Source organism: Hyla sarda, chromosome 9 (assembly GCF_029499605.1).
Source record: "Hyla sarda isolate aHylSar1 chromosome 9, aHylSar1.hap1, whole genome shotgun sequence".
In the NCBI taxonomy this organism is placed as follows: Eukaryota; Metazoa; Chordata; class Amphibia; order Anura; family Hylidae; genus Hyla; species Hyla sarda.
This window is the reverse complement of record NC_079197.1, coordinates 64,695,296-64,711,747: the sequence shown is the minus strand read 5'-3', so window position 1 is coordinate 64,711,747 and position 16,452 is coordinate 64,695,296. Positions and strand designations below refer to the sequence as shown.

The window sequence follows — 16,452 nt, the reverse complement described above, 5'->3', positions numbered from 1 at the left end:
CTTTACAACCCCCTGTCCTCCTCCATGTTACTTCTTTTACAACCCCCCCTTCTCTCTGTCCCCCTCCATGTTACTTTTACAACACCCCCTGTCCCCCTCCATATTCCTTGTACAACCCCCCCTGTCCTCCTCCATATTCTTTGTACAACCCCCCCTGTCCTCCTCCATATTCCTTGTACAACCCCCCCTGTCCTCCTCCATATTCCTTGTACAACCCCCCCTGTCCTCCTCCATATTCCTTGTACAACACCCCCTGTCCTCCTTCCACAGCAGAATTCCGCCAGCAGAGTGTCCGCAGTGTGGACAGTCCCCCAGACTCCTTAGTCCTTCTCCAGACCCTTTAGTTTTCAGACCCCCCTATCCTCCTCCATGCTCCTTTTCCAACCCCCCTGTCCTCCTCCATATTCCTTGTACAACCCCCCCCCCGTTCTCCTCCATATTCCTTGTACAATCCAACACCCCCCCCCCCCGGTCCTCCTCCATGTTACTTTTACAACCCCCTGTCCTCCTCCATGTTACTTCTTTTACAACCCCCCCTCTCTCTGTCCCCCTCCATGTTACTTTTACAACCCCCCCTGTCCCCATCCATATTCCTTGTACAACCCCCCCTGTCCCCCTCCATATTCCTTGTACAACCCCCCCTGTCCTCCTCCATATTCTTTGTACAACCCCCCCCTGTCCTCCTCCATATTCCTTGTACAACCACCCTCCCCTGTCCTCCTCCATATTCCTTGTACAACCACCCCCCCCTGTCCTCCTCCATATTCTTTGTACAACCCCCCCCCCCGGTCCTCCTCCATGTTACTTTTACAACCCCCTCCATGTTACTTTAACAACCCCCCCCCTGTCCCCCTCCATGCTGCTTTTACAACCCCCCCTGTCCTCCTCCATATTCCATTTACAACCCCACGTCCTCCTCCATATTCCTTGTACAACCCAACCCCCCCCCCCGGTCCTCCTCCATGTTACTTTTACAACCCCCTGTCCTCCTCCATGTTACTTCTTTTACATCCCCCCCTCTCTCTGTCCCCCTCCATGTTACTTTTACAACACCCCCTGTCCCCCTCCATATTCCTTGTACAACCCCCCCTGTCCTCCTCCATATTCCTTGTACAACCCCCCCTGTCCTCCTCCATATTCCTTGTACAACCCCCCCTGTCCTCCTCCATATTCCTTGTACAACCCCCCCTGTCCTCCTCCATATTCCTTGTACAACACCCCCTGTCCTCCTTCCACAGCAGAATTCCGCCAGCAGAGTGTCCGCAGTGTGGACAGTCCCCCAGACTCCTTAGTCCTTCTCCAGACCCTTTAGTTTTCAGACCCCCTATCCTCCTCCATGCTCCTTTTCCACCCCCCCCCCGTTCTCCTCCATATTCCTTGTACAACCCAACACCCCCCCCCCCCGGTCCTCCTCCACGTTACTTTTACAACCCCCTGTCCTCCTCCATGTTACTTCTTTTACAACCCCCCCTCTCTCTGTCCCCCTCCATGTTACTTTTACAACCCCCCTGTCCTCCTCCGTATTCATTGTACAACCCCCCGTCCTCCTCCATATTCCTTGTACAACCCCCCCTGTCCTTCTCCATATTCCTTGTACAACCCCCCTGTCCTCCTCCATATTCCTTGTGCAACCCCCCCTGTCCTCCTCCATATTCCTTGTACAACCCCCCCCCCGTCCTCCTCCATATTCCTTGTACAACCTAACACCCCCTCCCCCCCCCCCGGTCCTCCTCCATACTTTTACAACCCCCTGTCCTCCTCCATGTTACTTCTTTTACAACCCCCCCTCTCTCTGTCCCCCTCCATGTTACTTTTACAACCCCCCCTGTCCCCATCCTTATTCCTTGTACAACCCCCCCTGTCCCCCTCCATATTCCTTGTACAACCCCCCCTGTCCTCCTCCATATTCTTTGTACAACCCCCCCTGTCCTCCTCCATATTCCTTGTACAACCACCCCCCCCTGTCCTCCTCCATATTCTTTGTACAACCCCCCCCCCCCCCGGTCCTCCTCCATGTTACTTTTACAACCCCCTCCATGTTACTTTTACAACCCCCCCCTGTCCCCCTCCATGCTGCTTTTACAACCCCCCCCTGTCCTCCTCCATATTCAATTTACAACCCCACGTCCTCCTCCATATTCCATTTACAACCCCCCCCCCCCCCGTCCTCCTCCATATTCCTTGTACAACCCAACCCCCTCCACCCCCGGTCCTCCTCCATGTTACTTTTACAACCCCCTGTCCTCCTCCATGTTACTTCTTTTACACCCCCCCCTCTCTCTGTCCCCCTCCATGTTACTTTTACAACTCCCCCTGTCCCCCTCCATATTCCTTGTACAACCCCCCCTGTCCTCCTCCATATTCTTTGTACAACCCCCCCTGTCCTCCTCCATATTCCTTGCACAACCCCCCCTGTCCTCCTCCATATTCCTTTACAACATCTCCCCCCCCCCCCCGTCCTCCTGCATATTCCTTGTACAACCCCCCCCCCCGGGTCCTCCTCCATGTTACTTTTACAACCCCCTCCATGTTACTTTAACAACCCCCCCTGTCCCCCTCCATGCTGCTTTTACAACCCCCCCTGTCCTCCTCCATATTCCATTTACAACCCCCCCTGTCCTCCTCCATATTCCATTTACAACCCCCCTGTCCTCCTACATATTCCTTGTACGACCCCCCTGTCCTCCTCCATATTCCTTGTACAAAATCTCCCCCCCCGTCCTCCTCCATATTCCTTGTACAACCCCCCCCTGTCCTCCTCCATATTCCTTGTACAACCCCCCCCCCCCCCCCGTCCTCCTCCATATTCCTTGTACAACCCAACAACCCCCCCCCCCGGTCCTCCTCCATACTTTTACAACCCCCTGCCCTCCTCCATGTTACTTCTTTTACAACCCCCCCCCTCTCTCTGTCCCCCTCCATGTTACTTTTACAACCCCCCCTGTCCCCCTCCATATTCCATGTACAACCCCCCCTGTCCTCCTCCATATTCTTTGTACAACCCCCCCTGTCCTCCTCCATATTCCTTGTACAACCCCCCCGTCCTCCTCCATATTCCTTGTACAACCCCCCCCCCCTGTCCTCCTCCATATTCCTTGTACAACCCCCCCTGTCCTCCTCCATATTCCTTGTACAACATCTCCCCCCCCCCGTCCTTCTCCTCCTCCATATTCCTTGTACAACCCCCCCGTCCTCCTCCATGTTACTTTTACAACCCCATCCATGTTACTTTAACAACCCCCCCTGTCCCCTTCCATGCTGCTTTTAAACCCCCCCCCCCTCCCGGTCCTCCTCCATATTCCATTTACAACCCCCCCCCCCGACCTCCTCCATATTCCATTTACAACCCCCCCTGTCCTCCTTCATATTCCTTGTACAACCCCCCCTGTCCTCCTCCATATTCCTTGTACAACATCTCCCCCCCCCTCTTCCTCCATATTCCTTGTACAACCCCCCGATCCTCCTCCATGTTACTTTTACAACCTCCTCCATGTTACTTTAACAACCCCCCCCTGTCCCCCTCCATGCTGCTTTTACAACCCCCCCTGTCCTCCTCCATATTCCATTTACAACCCCCCGTCCTCCTCCATATTCCATTTACAACCCCCCTGTCCTCCTACATATTCCTTGTACAACCCCCCCTGTCCTCCTCCATATTCCTTTAACAACCCCCCCTGTCGTCCTCCATATTCCTTGTACAACCCCCCCCCCCCCTGTCCTCCTCCATATTCCTTCCATATTCCTTGTACAGCCCCCCCCCACCGGTGCTCCTCCATGTTAATTTTACAACCCCCTCCATGTTACTTTAACAGCCCCCCCTGTCCTCCTCCATATTCCTTGTACAACCCCCCTCTCCTTCTCCATATTCCTTGTACAACCCCCCCTGTCCTCCTCCATATTCCTTGTACAACCCCCCCTGTCCTTCTCCATATTCCTTGTACAACCCCCCCTGTCCTCCTCCATATTCCTTGTACAACCCCCCCCGTCCTCACCAATTTCCTTGTACAACATCCCCCCCCATGTCCTCCTCCATATTCCTTGTACAACATTCCCCACCCCCCGTCCTCCTCCATATTCCTTGTACAACCCCCCCCCCCCTGGTCCTCCTCCACGTTACTTTTACAACCCCCTCCATGTTACTTTAAACCCCCCCCTGTCCCCCTCCATGCTGCTTTTACAACCCCCCCTGTCCTCCTCCATATTCCTTTTAAAAAAAAAACCCTGTCCTCCTCCATATTCCTTGTACAACCCCCCCATGTCCTTCTCCATATTCCTTGTACAACCCCCCCTGTCCCCCTCCATATTCCTTGTACAACCCCCCCCCCGTCCTCCTCCATATTCCTTGTACAACATCCCCCCCACGTCCTCCTCCATATTCCTTGTACAACATTCTCACCCCCGTCCTCCTCCATATTCCTTGTACAACCCCCTCCCCCCCGGTCCTCCTCCATGTTACTTTTACAACCCCCTCCATGTTACTTTAACAACCCCCCCTGTTCCCCTCCATGCTGCTTTTACAACCCCCCCTGTCCTCCTCAATATTCCATTTACAACCCCCCCTGTCCTCCTCCATATTCCTTGTACAATCCCCCCTGTCCTCCTCCATATTCCTTGTACAACCCCCCTGTCCTCCTCCATGTTCCATGTACAACCCCCCCTGTCCTCCTCTATATTCCTTGTACAACCCCCTTGTCCTCCTTCATATTTCTTGTACAACCCCCCCTGTCCTCCTCCATATTCCTTGTACAACCCCCCCTGTCCTCCTCCATATTCCTTGTACAACCCCCCCCTGTCCTCCTCCATATTCCTTGTACAACCCCCCCTGTCCTCCTCTATATTCCTTGTACAACCCCCTTGTCCTCCTCCATATTCCTTGTACAACCCCCCCTGTCCTCCTCAATATTCCTTGTACACCCCCCCCCTGTCCTCCTCCATATTCCTTGTACAAGCCCCCCGTCCTCCTCCATATTCCTTGTACAACCCCCCCTGTCCTCCTCAATATTCCTTGTACACCCCCCCTGTCCTCCTCCATATTCCTTGTACAACCCCCCTGTCCTCCTCCATGTTCCATGTACAACCCCCCCCTGTCCTCCTCTATATTCCTTGTACAACCCCCTTATCCTCCTTCATATTCCTTGTACAACCCCCCCTGTCCTCCTCCATATTCCTTGTACAACCCCCCCTGTCCTCCTCCATATTCCTTGTACAACCCCCCCTGTCCTCCTCCATATTCCTTGTACAACCCCCCCTGTCCTCCTCCATATTCCTTGTACAACCCCCCCTGTCCTTCTCCATATTCCTTGTACAACCCCCCCTGTCCTCCTTCATATTCCTTGTACAACCCCCCTGTCCTCCTCCATATTCCTTGTACAACCCCCCCTGTCCTCCTCCATATTCCTTGTACAACCCCCTTGTCCTCCTCCATATTCCTTGTACAACCCCCCCTGTCCTCCTCTATATTCCTTGTACAACCCCCTTGTCCTCCTCAATATTCCTTGTACACCCCCCCCCTGTCCTCCTCCATATTCCTTGTACAACCCCCCTGTCCTCCTCCATGTTCCATGTACAACCCCCCCCTGTCCTCCTCTATATTCCTTGTACAACCCCCTTGTCCTCCTTCATATTCCTTGTACAACCCCCCCTGTCCTCCTCCATATTCCTTGTACAACCCCCCCTGTCCTCCTCCATATTCCTTGTACAACCTCCCCCTGTCCTTCTCCATATTCCTTGTACAACCCCCCTGTCCTCCTTCATATTCCTTGTACAACCCCCCTGTCCTCCTCCATATTCCTTGTACAACCCCCCCTGTCCTCCTCCATATTCCTTGTACAACCCCCTTGTCCTCCTCCATATTCCTTGTACAACCCCCCCTGTCCTCCTCTATATTCCTTGTACAACCCCCCCTGTCCTCCTCCATATTCCTTGTACAACCCCCCCCTGTCCTTCTCCATATTCCTTGTACAACCCCCCCTGTCCTCCTTCATATTCCTTGTACAACCCCCCCTGTCCTCCTCCATATTCCTTGTACAACCCCCCCTGTCCTCCTCCATATTCCTTGTACAACCCCCTTGTCCTCCTCCATATTCCTTGTACAACCCCCCCTGTCCTCCTCTATATTCCTTGTACAACCCCCTTGTCCTCCTCAATATTCCTTGTACACCCCCCCTGTCCTCCTCCATATTCCTTGTACAACCCCCCTGTCCTCCTCCATGTTCCATGTACAACCCCCCCCCTGTCCTCCTCTATATTCCTTGTACAACCCCCTTGTCCTCCTTCATATTCCTTGTACAACCCCCCCTGTCCTCCTCCATATTCCTTGTACAACCCCCCCTGTCCTCCTCCATATTCCTTGTACAACCTCCCCCTGTCCTTCTCCATATTCCTTGTACAACCCCCCCCTGTCCTCCTTCATATTCCTTGTACAACCCCCCTGTCCTCCTCCATATTCCTTGTACAACCCCCCCTGTCCTCCTCCATATTCCTTGTACAACCCCCTTGTCCTCCTCCATATTCCTTGTACAACCCCCCCTGTCCTCCTCTATATTCCTTGTACAACCCCCTTGTCCTCCTCCATATTCCTTGTACAACCCCCCCGTCCTCCTCAATATTCCTTGTACAACCCCCCCTGTCCTCCTCCATATTCCTTGTACAACCCCCCCATGTCCTTCTCCATATTCCTTGTACAACCCCCCCTGTCCCCCTCCATATTCCTTGTACAACCCCCCCCCCCGTCCTCCTCCATATTCCTTGTACAACATCCCCCCCACGTCCTCCTCCATATTCCTTGTACAACATTCTCACCCCCGTCCTCCTCCATATTCCTTGTACAACCCCCTCCCCCCCGGTCCCCCTCCATGCTGCTTTTACAACCCCCCCTGTCCTCCTCAATATTCCATTTACAACCCCCCCTGTCCTCCTCCATATTCCTTGTACAATCCCCCCTGTCCTCCTCCATATTCCTTGTACAACCCCCCTGTCCTCCTCCATGTTCCATGTACAACCCCCCCCCTGTCCTCCTCTATATTCCTTGTACAACCCCCTTGTCCTCCTTCATATTCCTTGTACAACCCCCCCTGTCCTCCTCCATATTCCTTGTACAACCCCCCCTGTCCCCCTCCATATTCCTTGTACAACCCCCCTGTCCTCCTCCATATTCCTTGTACAACCCCCCCCTGTCCTCCTTCATATTCCTTGTACAACCCCCCCTGTCCTCCTCCATATTCCTTCTACAACCCCCCCTGTCCTCCTCCATATTCCTTGTACAACCCCCCCTGTCCTCCTCCATGTTCCATGTACAACCCCCCCCTGTCCTCCTCTATATTCCTTGTACAACCCCCTTGTCCTCCTCCATATTCCTTGTACAACCTCCCCTGTCCTCCTCAATATTCCTTGTACACCCCCCCCTGTCCTCCTCCATATTCCTTGTACAAGCCCCCCGTCCTCCTCCATATTCCTTGTACAACCCCCCTCCCCCGGTCCTCCTCCATGTAACTTTTACAACGCCCTCTGTTACTTTAACAACCCCCCCCCCCTGTCCCCCTCCATGCTGCTTTTACAACCCCCCTCTGTCCTCCTCCATATTCCATTTACAACCCCTCTGTCCTCCTCCATATTCCTTTTAAAAACCCCTGTCTTCCTCCATATACCTTGTACAACCCCCCCCCCCCGTCCTCCTCCATATTCCTTCCATATTCCTTGTACAACCCCCCCCCCCAGGTCCTCCTCCATGTTGCATTTACAACCCCCTTCATGTTACTTTAACAACCCCCCCCTGTCCCCTCCATGCTGCTTTTACAACCCCCCCCTGTCCTCCTCCATATTCCCTTTACAACCCCCCGTCCTCCTCCATACTCCATTTACAACCCCCCTGTCCTCCCCCATATTCCTTGTACAACCCCCCCTGTCCTCCTCCATATTCCTTGTACAACCCCCCTCTCCTCCTTTATATTCCTTGTACAACCCTCCCTGTCCTCCTCCATATTCCTTGTACAACCCCCCCTGTCCTCCTCCATATTCCTTGTACAACCCCCCCTGTCCTCCTCCATATTCCTTGTACAACCCCTCCTGTCCTCCTCCATATTCCTTGTACAACCCCCCCTGTCCTCCTCCATATTCCTTGTACAACCCCCCCTGTCCTCCTCCATATTCCTTGTACAACCCCCCCTGTCCTCCTCCATATTCCTTGTACAACCCCCCCTGTCCTCCTCCATGTTCCATGTACAACCCCCCCTTGTCCTCCTCTATATTCCTTGTACAACCCCCCTGTCCTCCTCCATATTCCTTGTACAACCCCTCCCCTGTCCTCCTCCATATTCCTTTAACAACCCCCCCTGTCCTCCTCCATATTCCTTGTACAACCCCCCCCCGTCTTCCTCCATATTCCTTCCATATTCCTTGTACACCCCCCCCCCACCGGTCCTCCTCCATGTTACTTTTACAACCCCCTCCATGTTACTTTAACAACCCCCCCCCCGTCCCCCTCCATGCTGCTTTTACAACCCCCCCCCTGTCCTCCTCAATATTCCTTGTACAACCCCCCCTGTCCTCCTCCATATTCCTTGTACAACCCCCCCTGTCCTCCTCCATTTTCCTTGTACAACCCCCCCTGTCCTCCTCCATATTCCTTGTACAACCCCCCTGTCCTCCTCCATATTCCTTGTACAACCCCCCCTGTCCTCCTCCATGTTCCATGTACAACCCCCCTTGTCCTCCTCTATATTCCTTGGACAACCCCCCTGTCCTCCTCCATATTCCTTGTACAACCCCTCCCCTGTCCTCCTCCATATTCCTTTAACAACCCCCCCTGTCCTCCTCCATATTCCTTGTACAACCCCCCCCCCGTCTTCCTCCATATTCCTTCCATATTCCTTGTACACCCCCCCCACCGGTCCTCCTCCATGTTACTTTTACAACCCCCTCCATGTTACTTTAACAACCCCCCCCCTGTCCCCCTCCATGCTGCTTTTACAACCCCCCCTGTCCTCCTCAATATTCCTTGTACAACCCCCCCTGTCCTCCTCCATATTCCTTGTGCAACCCCCTCTGTCCTCCTCCATATTTCTTGTACAACCCCCCCCCCCATCCTCCTCCATATTCCTTGTACAACCCAACACCCCCCCCCCCGGTCCTCCTCCATACTTTTACAACCCCCTGCCCTCCTCCATGTTACTTCTTTTACAACCCCCCTCTCTCTGTCCCCCTCCATGTTACTTTTACAACCCCCCCTGTCCCCCTACATATTCCTTGTACAACCCCCCCCTGTCCTCCTCCATATTCTTTGTACAACCCCCCCTGTCCTCCTCCATATTCCTTGTACACCCCCCCGTCCTCCTCCATATTCTTTGTAAAACCCAACATCCCCCCCCCCGCCCGGTCCTCCTCCATGTAACCTTTACAACCCCCTGTCCTCCTCCATGTTAATTCTTTTACAACCCCCCCTTCTCTCTGTCCCCCTCCATATTCCTTGTACAACCCCCCCTGTCCTCCTCCATATTCTTTGTACAACCCCCCCTGTCCTCCTCCATATTCTTTGTACAACCCCCTCTGTCCTCCTCCATATTCCTTGTACAACCCCCCTGTCCTCCTCCATATTCCTTGTACAACCCCCCCTGTCCTCCTCCATATTCCTTGTACAACCCCCCTGTCCTCCTCCATATTCCTTGTACAACATCTCCCCCCCCCGTCCTCCTCCATATTCCTTGTACAACCCCCCTTCCTCCTCCATGTTACTTTTACAACCCCCTCCATGTTACTTTAACAACCCCCCCTGTCCCCCTCCATGCTACTTTTACAACCCCACCGTCCTCCTCCATATTCCATTTACAACCCCCCGACCTCCTCCATATTCCATTTACAACCCCCCCTGTCCTCCTACATATTCCTTGTACAACCCACCCCTTTCCTCCTACATATTCCTTTAACAACCCCCCCGTCCTCCTCTGTATTCCTTGTACAACTCCCCCCCGTCCACCTCCATATTCCTTCCATATTCCTTGTACAACCCCCCCCCCCCACGGTCCTCCTCCATGTTACTTTTAAAACCCCCTCCATGTTACTTTAACAACCCCCCCCCTGTCCCCCTCCATGCTGCTTTTACAACCCCCCCCTGTCCTCCTCCATATTCCTTGTACAACCCCCCCGTCCTCCTCCATATTCCTTGTACAACATCCCCCCCACCTCCTCCTCCATATTCCTTGTACAACATTCCCCCCCCCCCCGTCCTCCTCCATATTGTTTGTACAACCCCACCCCCCGGTCCTCCGCCATGTTACTTTAACAACACCCCCCTGTCCCTCTCCATGCTGCTTTTACAACCCCCCCTGTCCTCCTCCATTTTCCATTTACAACCCCCCCTGTCCTCCTCCATATTCCTTTTAAACCCCCCTGTCCTCCTCCATATTCCTTGTACAACCCCCCCCCTGTCCTCCTCCATATTCCTTGTACAACCCCCTCCTGTCCTCCTCCATATTCCTTGTACAACCCCCCCCTGTCCTCCTCCATATTCCTTGTACAACCCCCCTGTCCTCCTCCATATTCCTTGTACAACCCCCCTGTCCTCCTCCATATTCCTTGTACAACCCCCCCTGTCCTCCTCCATGTTCCATGTATAACCCCCCTTGTCCTCCTCTATATTCCTTGTACAACCCCCTTGTCTTACTCCCTATTCCTTGTACACCCCCCCTGTCCTCCTCAATATTCCTTGTACAACCCCCCTGTCCTCCTCCATATTCCTTGTACAACCCCCCCCCCGTCCTCCTCCATATTCCTTGTACAACATCCCCCCCACGTCCTCCTCCATATTCCTTGTACAACCTCCCCCCCCACGTCCTCCTCCATATTCCTTGTACAACCTCCCCCCCCGGTCCTCCTCCATGTTACTTTTACAACCCCCTCCATGTTACTTTAACAACCCCCCCCTTCCCCCTCCATGCTGCTTTTACAACCCCCTCTGTCCTCCTCCATATTCCATTTACAACCCCTCTGTCCTCTTCCATATTCCTTTAAAAAAAAAAACTGTCCTCCTCCATGTTGCTTTTACAACCCCCTCCATGTTACTTTAAAAAAAACCACCCCTGTATCCCTCCATGCTGCTTTTACAACCCCCCATTCCTCCTTCGTATTCCATTTACAACCACCCCCCATTCCTCCTTCGTATTCCATTTACAACCCCCCCCCCATCCTCATCCATATTCCATTTACAACCCCCCTGTCCTCCTCCATATTCCTTGTACAACCCCCCTGTCCTCCTCCATATTCCTTGTACAACCCCCCCTGTCCTCCTTTATATTCCTTGTACAACCCTGCTTGTCCTCCTCCATATTCCTTGTACAACCCCCCCCCCTGTCCTCCTCCATATTCCTTGTACAACCCCCCCTGTCCTCCTCCATATTCCTTGTACAACCCCCCCTGTCCTCCTCCATATTCCTTGTACAACCCCCCCTGTCCTCCTCCATATTCCTTGTACAACCCCCCCTGTCCTCCTCCATATTCCTTGTACAACCCCCCTGTCCTCCTCCATGTTCCATGTACAACCTCCCCTTGTCCTCCTCTATATTCCTTGTACAACCCCCCTGTCCTCCTCCACATTCCTTGTACAACCCCCCCTATCCTCCTCAATATTCCTTGTACAACCCCCCCTGTCCCCCTCCATGCTGCTTTTACAACCCCTCCCCCCCGCCCTCCTCCATATTCCTTGTACAACATATCCCCCACGTCCTCCTCCATATTCCTTGTACAACATTCCCCCCCGTCCTCCTCCATATTCCTTGTACAACCCCCCCACCCCCCCCCCCCCCGGGCCTCCTCCATGTTACTTTTACAACCCCCTCCATGTTACTTTAACAACCCCCCCTTCCCCCTCCATGCTGCTTTTACAACCTCCCCCTGTCCTCCTCCATATTCCATTTACAACCCCCTCCTGTCCTCCTCCATATTCCTTTTAAATCCCCCCTGTCCTCCTCCATATTCCTTATACAACCCCCCCCCCGTCCTCCTCCGTATTCCTTCCATATTCCTTGTACAACCCCCCCCCCCCCAGGTCCTCCTCCATGTTACTTTTACAACCCCCTCCATGTTACTTTAACAACCCCCTCTGTCCCCCTCCATGCTGCTTTTGCAACCCCCCCTGTCCTCCTCCATATTCCATTTACAACCCCCCCTTGCCCTCCTCCACATTCCTTGTACAACCCCCCTGTCCTCCTCCATATTCCTTTTACAACCTCCCCTGTCCTCCTCCATATTCCATTTACAACCCCCCCCCCGTCCTCCTCCATATTCTTTGTACAAACCCCCCACCCGGCCCTCCTCCATGTTACTTTTCTAACCCCCCCCCCCCGACCTTTTCCATGTTACTTTTACAATCCCCCCCCTCTCTTTCCTCCCCCCATGTTACTTTTACAACCCCCCCCTCTCTCTGTCCTCCTCCATATACCTTTTGCAACTCCCCCTCTCTCTGTCCTCCTCCATATTCCTTTTACAACTCCCCCCCCATCCTCCTTCATATTCTTTGTACAACCCCCCCCCCTCCATGTTACTTTTCTAACCCCCCCTGACCTCTTCCATGTTACTTTTACAACACCCCCTATCTCTGTCCCCCTCCATGTTACTTTAACAACCCCCCTCTGTCCTCCTTCTCTCAGCAAGCAAATGCTCCCCCCGCCGCAGCCACTCTCACCTCTGACCCTCCGTCATTGTCTTCAGCTCCCGTCCACCTCCTCACCTTGCGGAGAAGCTGCAGCAGCTGTAGGTGGCGGTGGGAAGTCTTCCTCCTCCTGCGCAGCCGGGGCAGGGTCCGTGACGTCAGGTGCATGCTTCCGACATCTGCTGCTCTTAAAGCGGCAGTGTCCCTGCCCCGGCTAACCTTACATGGGGCCGGGGGACCGAACTGAGAGAGGCCCCCTTCAGAGCCAACAGAGAAGGGGGCCCCATGGGGAGCAGAGCTGCCAGGGCTGATTTTTTTTTTAACAAAACAGGGCAAGGCAGGGGTGGACAGTCAGGGCAATATGCGTTGCGCTGCCCTTGCCCTGCCCTTATCTGGTCTCTGCTGCTGCTGAACGGGAATGTCTGGCAGCAGCACTGACCCCTTAGACAGCCGACCATCATGCAAATATGGCAAGGGGGGCCCTGTGATCTCTATAGCTACGCCACTGACTCCCAGCATGCCGAGACAGCTGTTTTTTGTTTGGACATGCTGGGATTTGCAGTTTTGCAACATCTGGAGGGCTACAGTTTTAGAGAACACTGCAAAGTGATCTCCAAACTGTGGTCCTCCTGCTGTTGCAAAACTACAAATTCCAGCATGTCCTGACAGCAAACAGTTGTTTGGGCATGCTAGGATTTTTAGTTTTGCAAGATCTGGAGGGCTACAGTTTAGGGACCACTATATAGTGGTCTCAAACTGTAGCCCTTCAGCTGTTGAAAAAAAACTACATATTCTAGCATGCCCAAACAGCTGTCTGGGCATGCTGGGAGTTGTAGCTTTGCAACATCTGGAGGGCTACAGTTAGAGACCACTGTATAATGGTCTCAAACTGTACCCTCCAGATGTTGCTAGGCAACTCACCGGCTTCCATCGGATCCAGTCGCACGTCATCGCCGCCCGCCGATCTCCGTCGCCCGCCCGGATCGGTAAGTGGATCTTCATCGTTTCCCCGTCGTTTCTCCGTCCTGCCCCACCTATTGTGGGCGGGCAGGATGGGGAAAACGAAAGTTAACCCCCCCCCCCCCCGCCCCCGATCTGCTATTGGTGGTCGCGTCTAGACCACCAATAGCAGGGATAGGAGGGGTGGCACCCCTGCCACCTCACTCCTATTGCTTCAGGGGGATCCTGGGTGTCTTAGACAACCGCGATTCCCCCTTATATTCTGGGTCACCGGGTCACTATAGACCCGTAATGACCCAGAATCGCGCAAATCGCATGTGTGAATTCACTTGCGATTTTCCGCGATCGCCGCCATGGGGGGGGGGGGGTGGTCTGATGACCCCCCTGGGTGTTTGCACGGGATGCCTGCTGAACGATTTCAGCAGGCATCCCGGTCTGATTCCCGCCCGACGTGCAGCAGGAGCCGGAATTCTCCATGACGTACGCGTACGTCATGGGTCCTTAAGTACCAGGTTGTCATGACGTATGCGTAAGTCAAGGGTCCTTAACCCCTTAAGGACCGGGTGTTTTTCCGTTTTTGCATTTTCATTTTTTGCTCCTTGCCTTTAAAAAAATCATAACTCTTTCAATTTTGCACCTAAAAATCCATATGATGGCTTATTTTTTGCACCACCAATTCTACTTTGTAATGACGTCAGTTATTCTGCCCAAAAATCTACGGTGAAACGGAAAAAAAAATCATTGGAGACAAAATTGGAAAAAAAAACGCAGTTTTGTAAATTTTGGGGGCTTCCGTTTCTACGTAGTACATTTTTTGGTAAAAATGACACCTGATATTTATTCTGTAGATCCATATGGTTAAAATGATACCCTACATATATAGGTTTGATTTTGTCGTACTTATGGAAAAAATCATAACTTCATGCAGGAAAATTAATACGTTTAAAATTGTCATTTCTGACCCCTATAACTTTTTTATTTTTCTGTGTATGGGGTGGTATGAAGGCAATTTTTTTGCGCCGTGATCTGAAGTTTTTAACGGTTCCATTTTTGCATTGATAGGACTTATTGATCGCTTTTTATTCATTTTTTCATGATATCAAAAGTGACCAAAAATGCACTATTTTGGACTTTGGAATTTTTTTGCGCGCACGCCATTGACCGTGCGGTTTAATTAACAATATATTTTTATAATTCGGACATTTCCACACACGTCGATACCATATATGTTTATTTTTATTTACACTGTGTTTTTTTTTTTTTATGGGAAAAGGGGAGTGATTCAAACTTTTAATAGGGGAGGGGTTAAATGATCTTTATTCACTTTTTTTTTCACTTTTTTTTTTCACTTTTTTTTGCAGTGCTATAGCTCCCATAGGGACCTATAACACTGCACACATTGATCTTTATCATTTATCACTGGTTTCTCATAAGAAACCAGTGATTGATGATTCTGCCGCTTGACTGCTCATGCCTGGATCTCAGGCACTGAGCAGTCATTCGGCGATCGGACAGCGAGGAGGCAGGTAGGGACCCTCCCGCTGTCCTGTAAGCTGTTCGGGATGCCGCAATTTCACCGCGGCTATCCCGAACAGCCCACTGAGCTAACCGGCATGGTTTTAGTCTCACTTTAGACTCGGCGTTCAACTTTGAATGCCGCGTCTAAAGGGTTAATAGCGCGCGGCACAGCGATCAATGCCGCGCGCTATTAGCCACGGGTCCCGGCCGTTGTTAGAGGCCGGGCCCGACCCGCTATGACGCGGGGCCACGCCGTGGCCCCGGGTTATGGATCGGGAATGGACACATGACGTTCCAGTATGTCATGTGTCCTTAAGGGGTGAAGGGGTTAAAATGAAGATTTTGGATAGCTAGTGCTACCTACCATAACACATTTTTTATTTCCAGGCCCAGCAGCAGTATCAGTAAACCATATATTGCCTGAATGACACAGCCTGGAGTTGGCTAAAGGATGAAGAAACCCCAGGGCTTCACAATCCCCAAGGAAAAACACAAGAATTTTTTTTATTTAAAATTAAGATTTTGGATAGCTAGAGCAAAATCTTCATTTTAAATTTAAAAAATGTAACAACATTTTTATTCTCAGACCCAGGCCCAGCAGTGGTATCAGTAAACCATATATTGCCTGAATGACACAGCCTGGAGTTGGCTGAAGCATGAGGAGACCCCAGAGCTTCACAATTCCCAAGAAAAAATACAAGAATTTTTTAAATTTAAAATGAAGATTTTGGATAGCTAGTGCTACCTACCATAGCAAAATTTTTAGTCCTAGACCCAGACCCAGCAGCAGTATCAGTAAACCATATATTACCTGAATGACACAGCCTGGAGTTGGCTGAAGCATGAGGAGACAATTGTAATGTATAATTTTTTTTTATTTCAATTTAAGATTTTGAAATTTAAATTAATGATTTTTAACTCCCACGTTTTAGTGTCCCGAACCCCAGCGTGTGGGTACAAAAGGCCAAATCTAAAAAGCCGCCACCGGGCTCATGTGGCCGTGAGAGGTAGGCGCAATGTCTCCATTGCCCTGACTAGCCATTGTTTCCAACACTTTTCGCCAAGGCAAACCATGTGAAGAACAGCGTGACATCGCCGTGCCCTGTACACATGGTATTCTGAAGGGCCACTGAGACTTGTCCGGGCAGTGGAGGCTGAGGACATGGTGGAGGATGATGAGGTGGAGTCGAATACTGTCACGGGACCAAGGGGCTGACAGAGTAGAGCAGGAAACAGCATGAGTACACAAGAGGGGTTAACAACCCCTAAAAGTAAAAGGTGAATGTTGAAATCTCTATTGAAGATGCATGTTAAGTAGTGCTACCATCCAAAAA

The 16,452-nt window shown here is 52.2% G+C and overlaps 1 protein-coding gene across 19 annotated transcripts in view; it reads left to right on the top strand.

The window, feature by feature from the left end:
• DRP2 (dystrophin related protein 2) overlaps positions 1-16,452 on the top strand; it is a 1,527,660-nt gene that overhangs the window by 1,111,783 nt on the left and 399,425 nt on the right. The gene's annotated exons all lie outside the window — the stretch shown is intronic.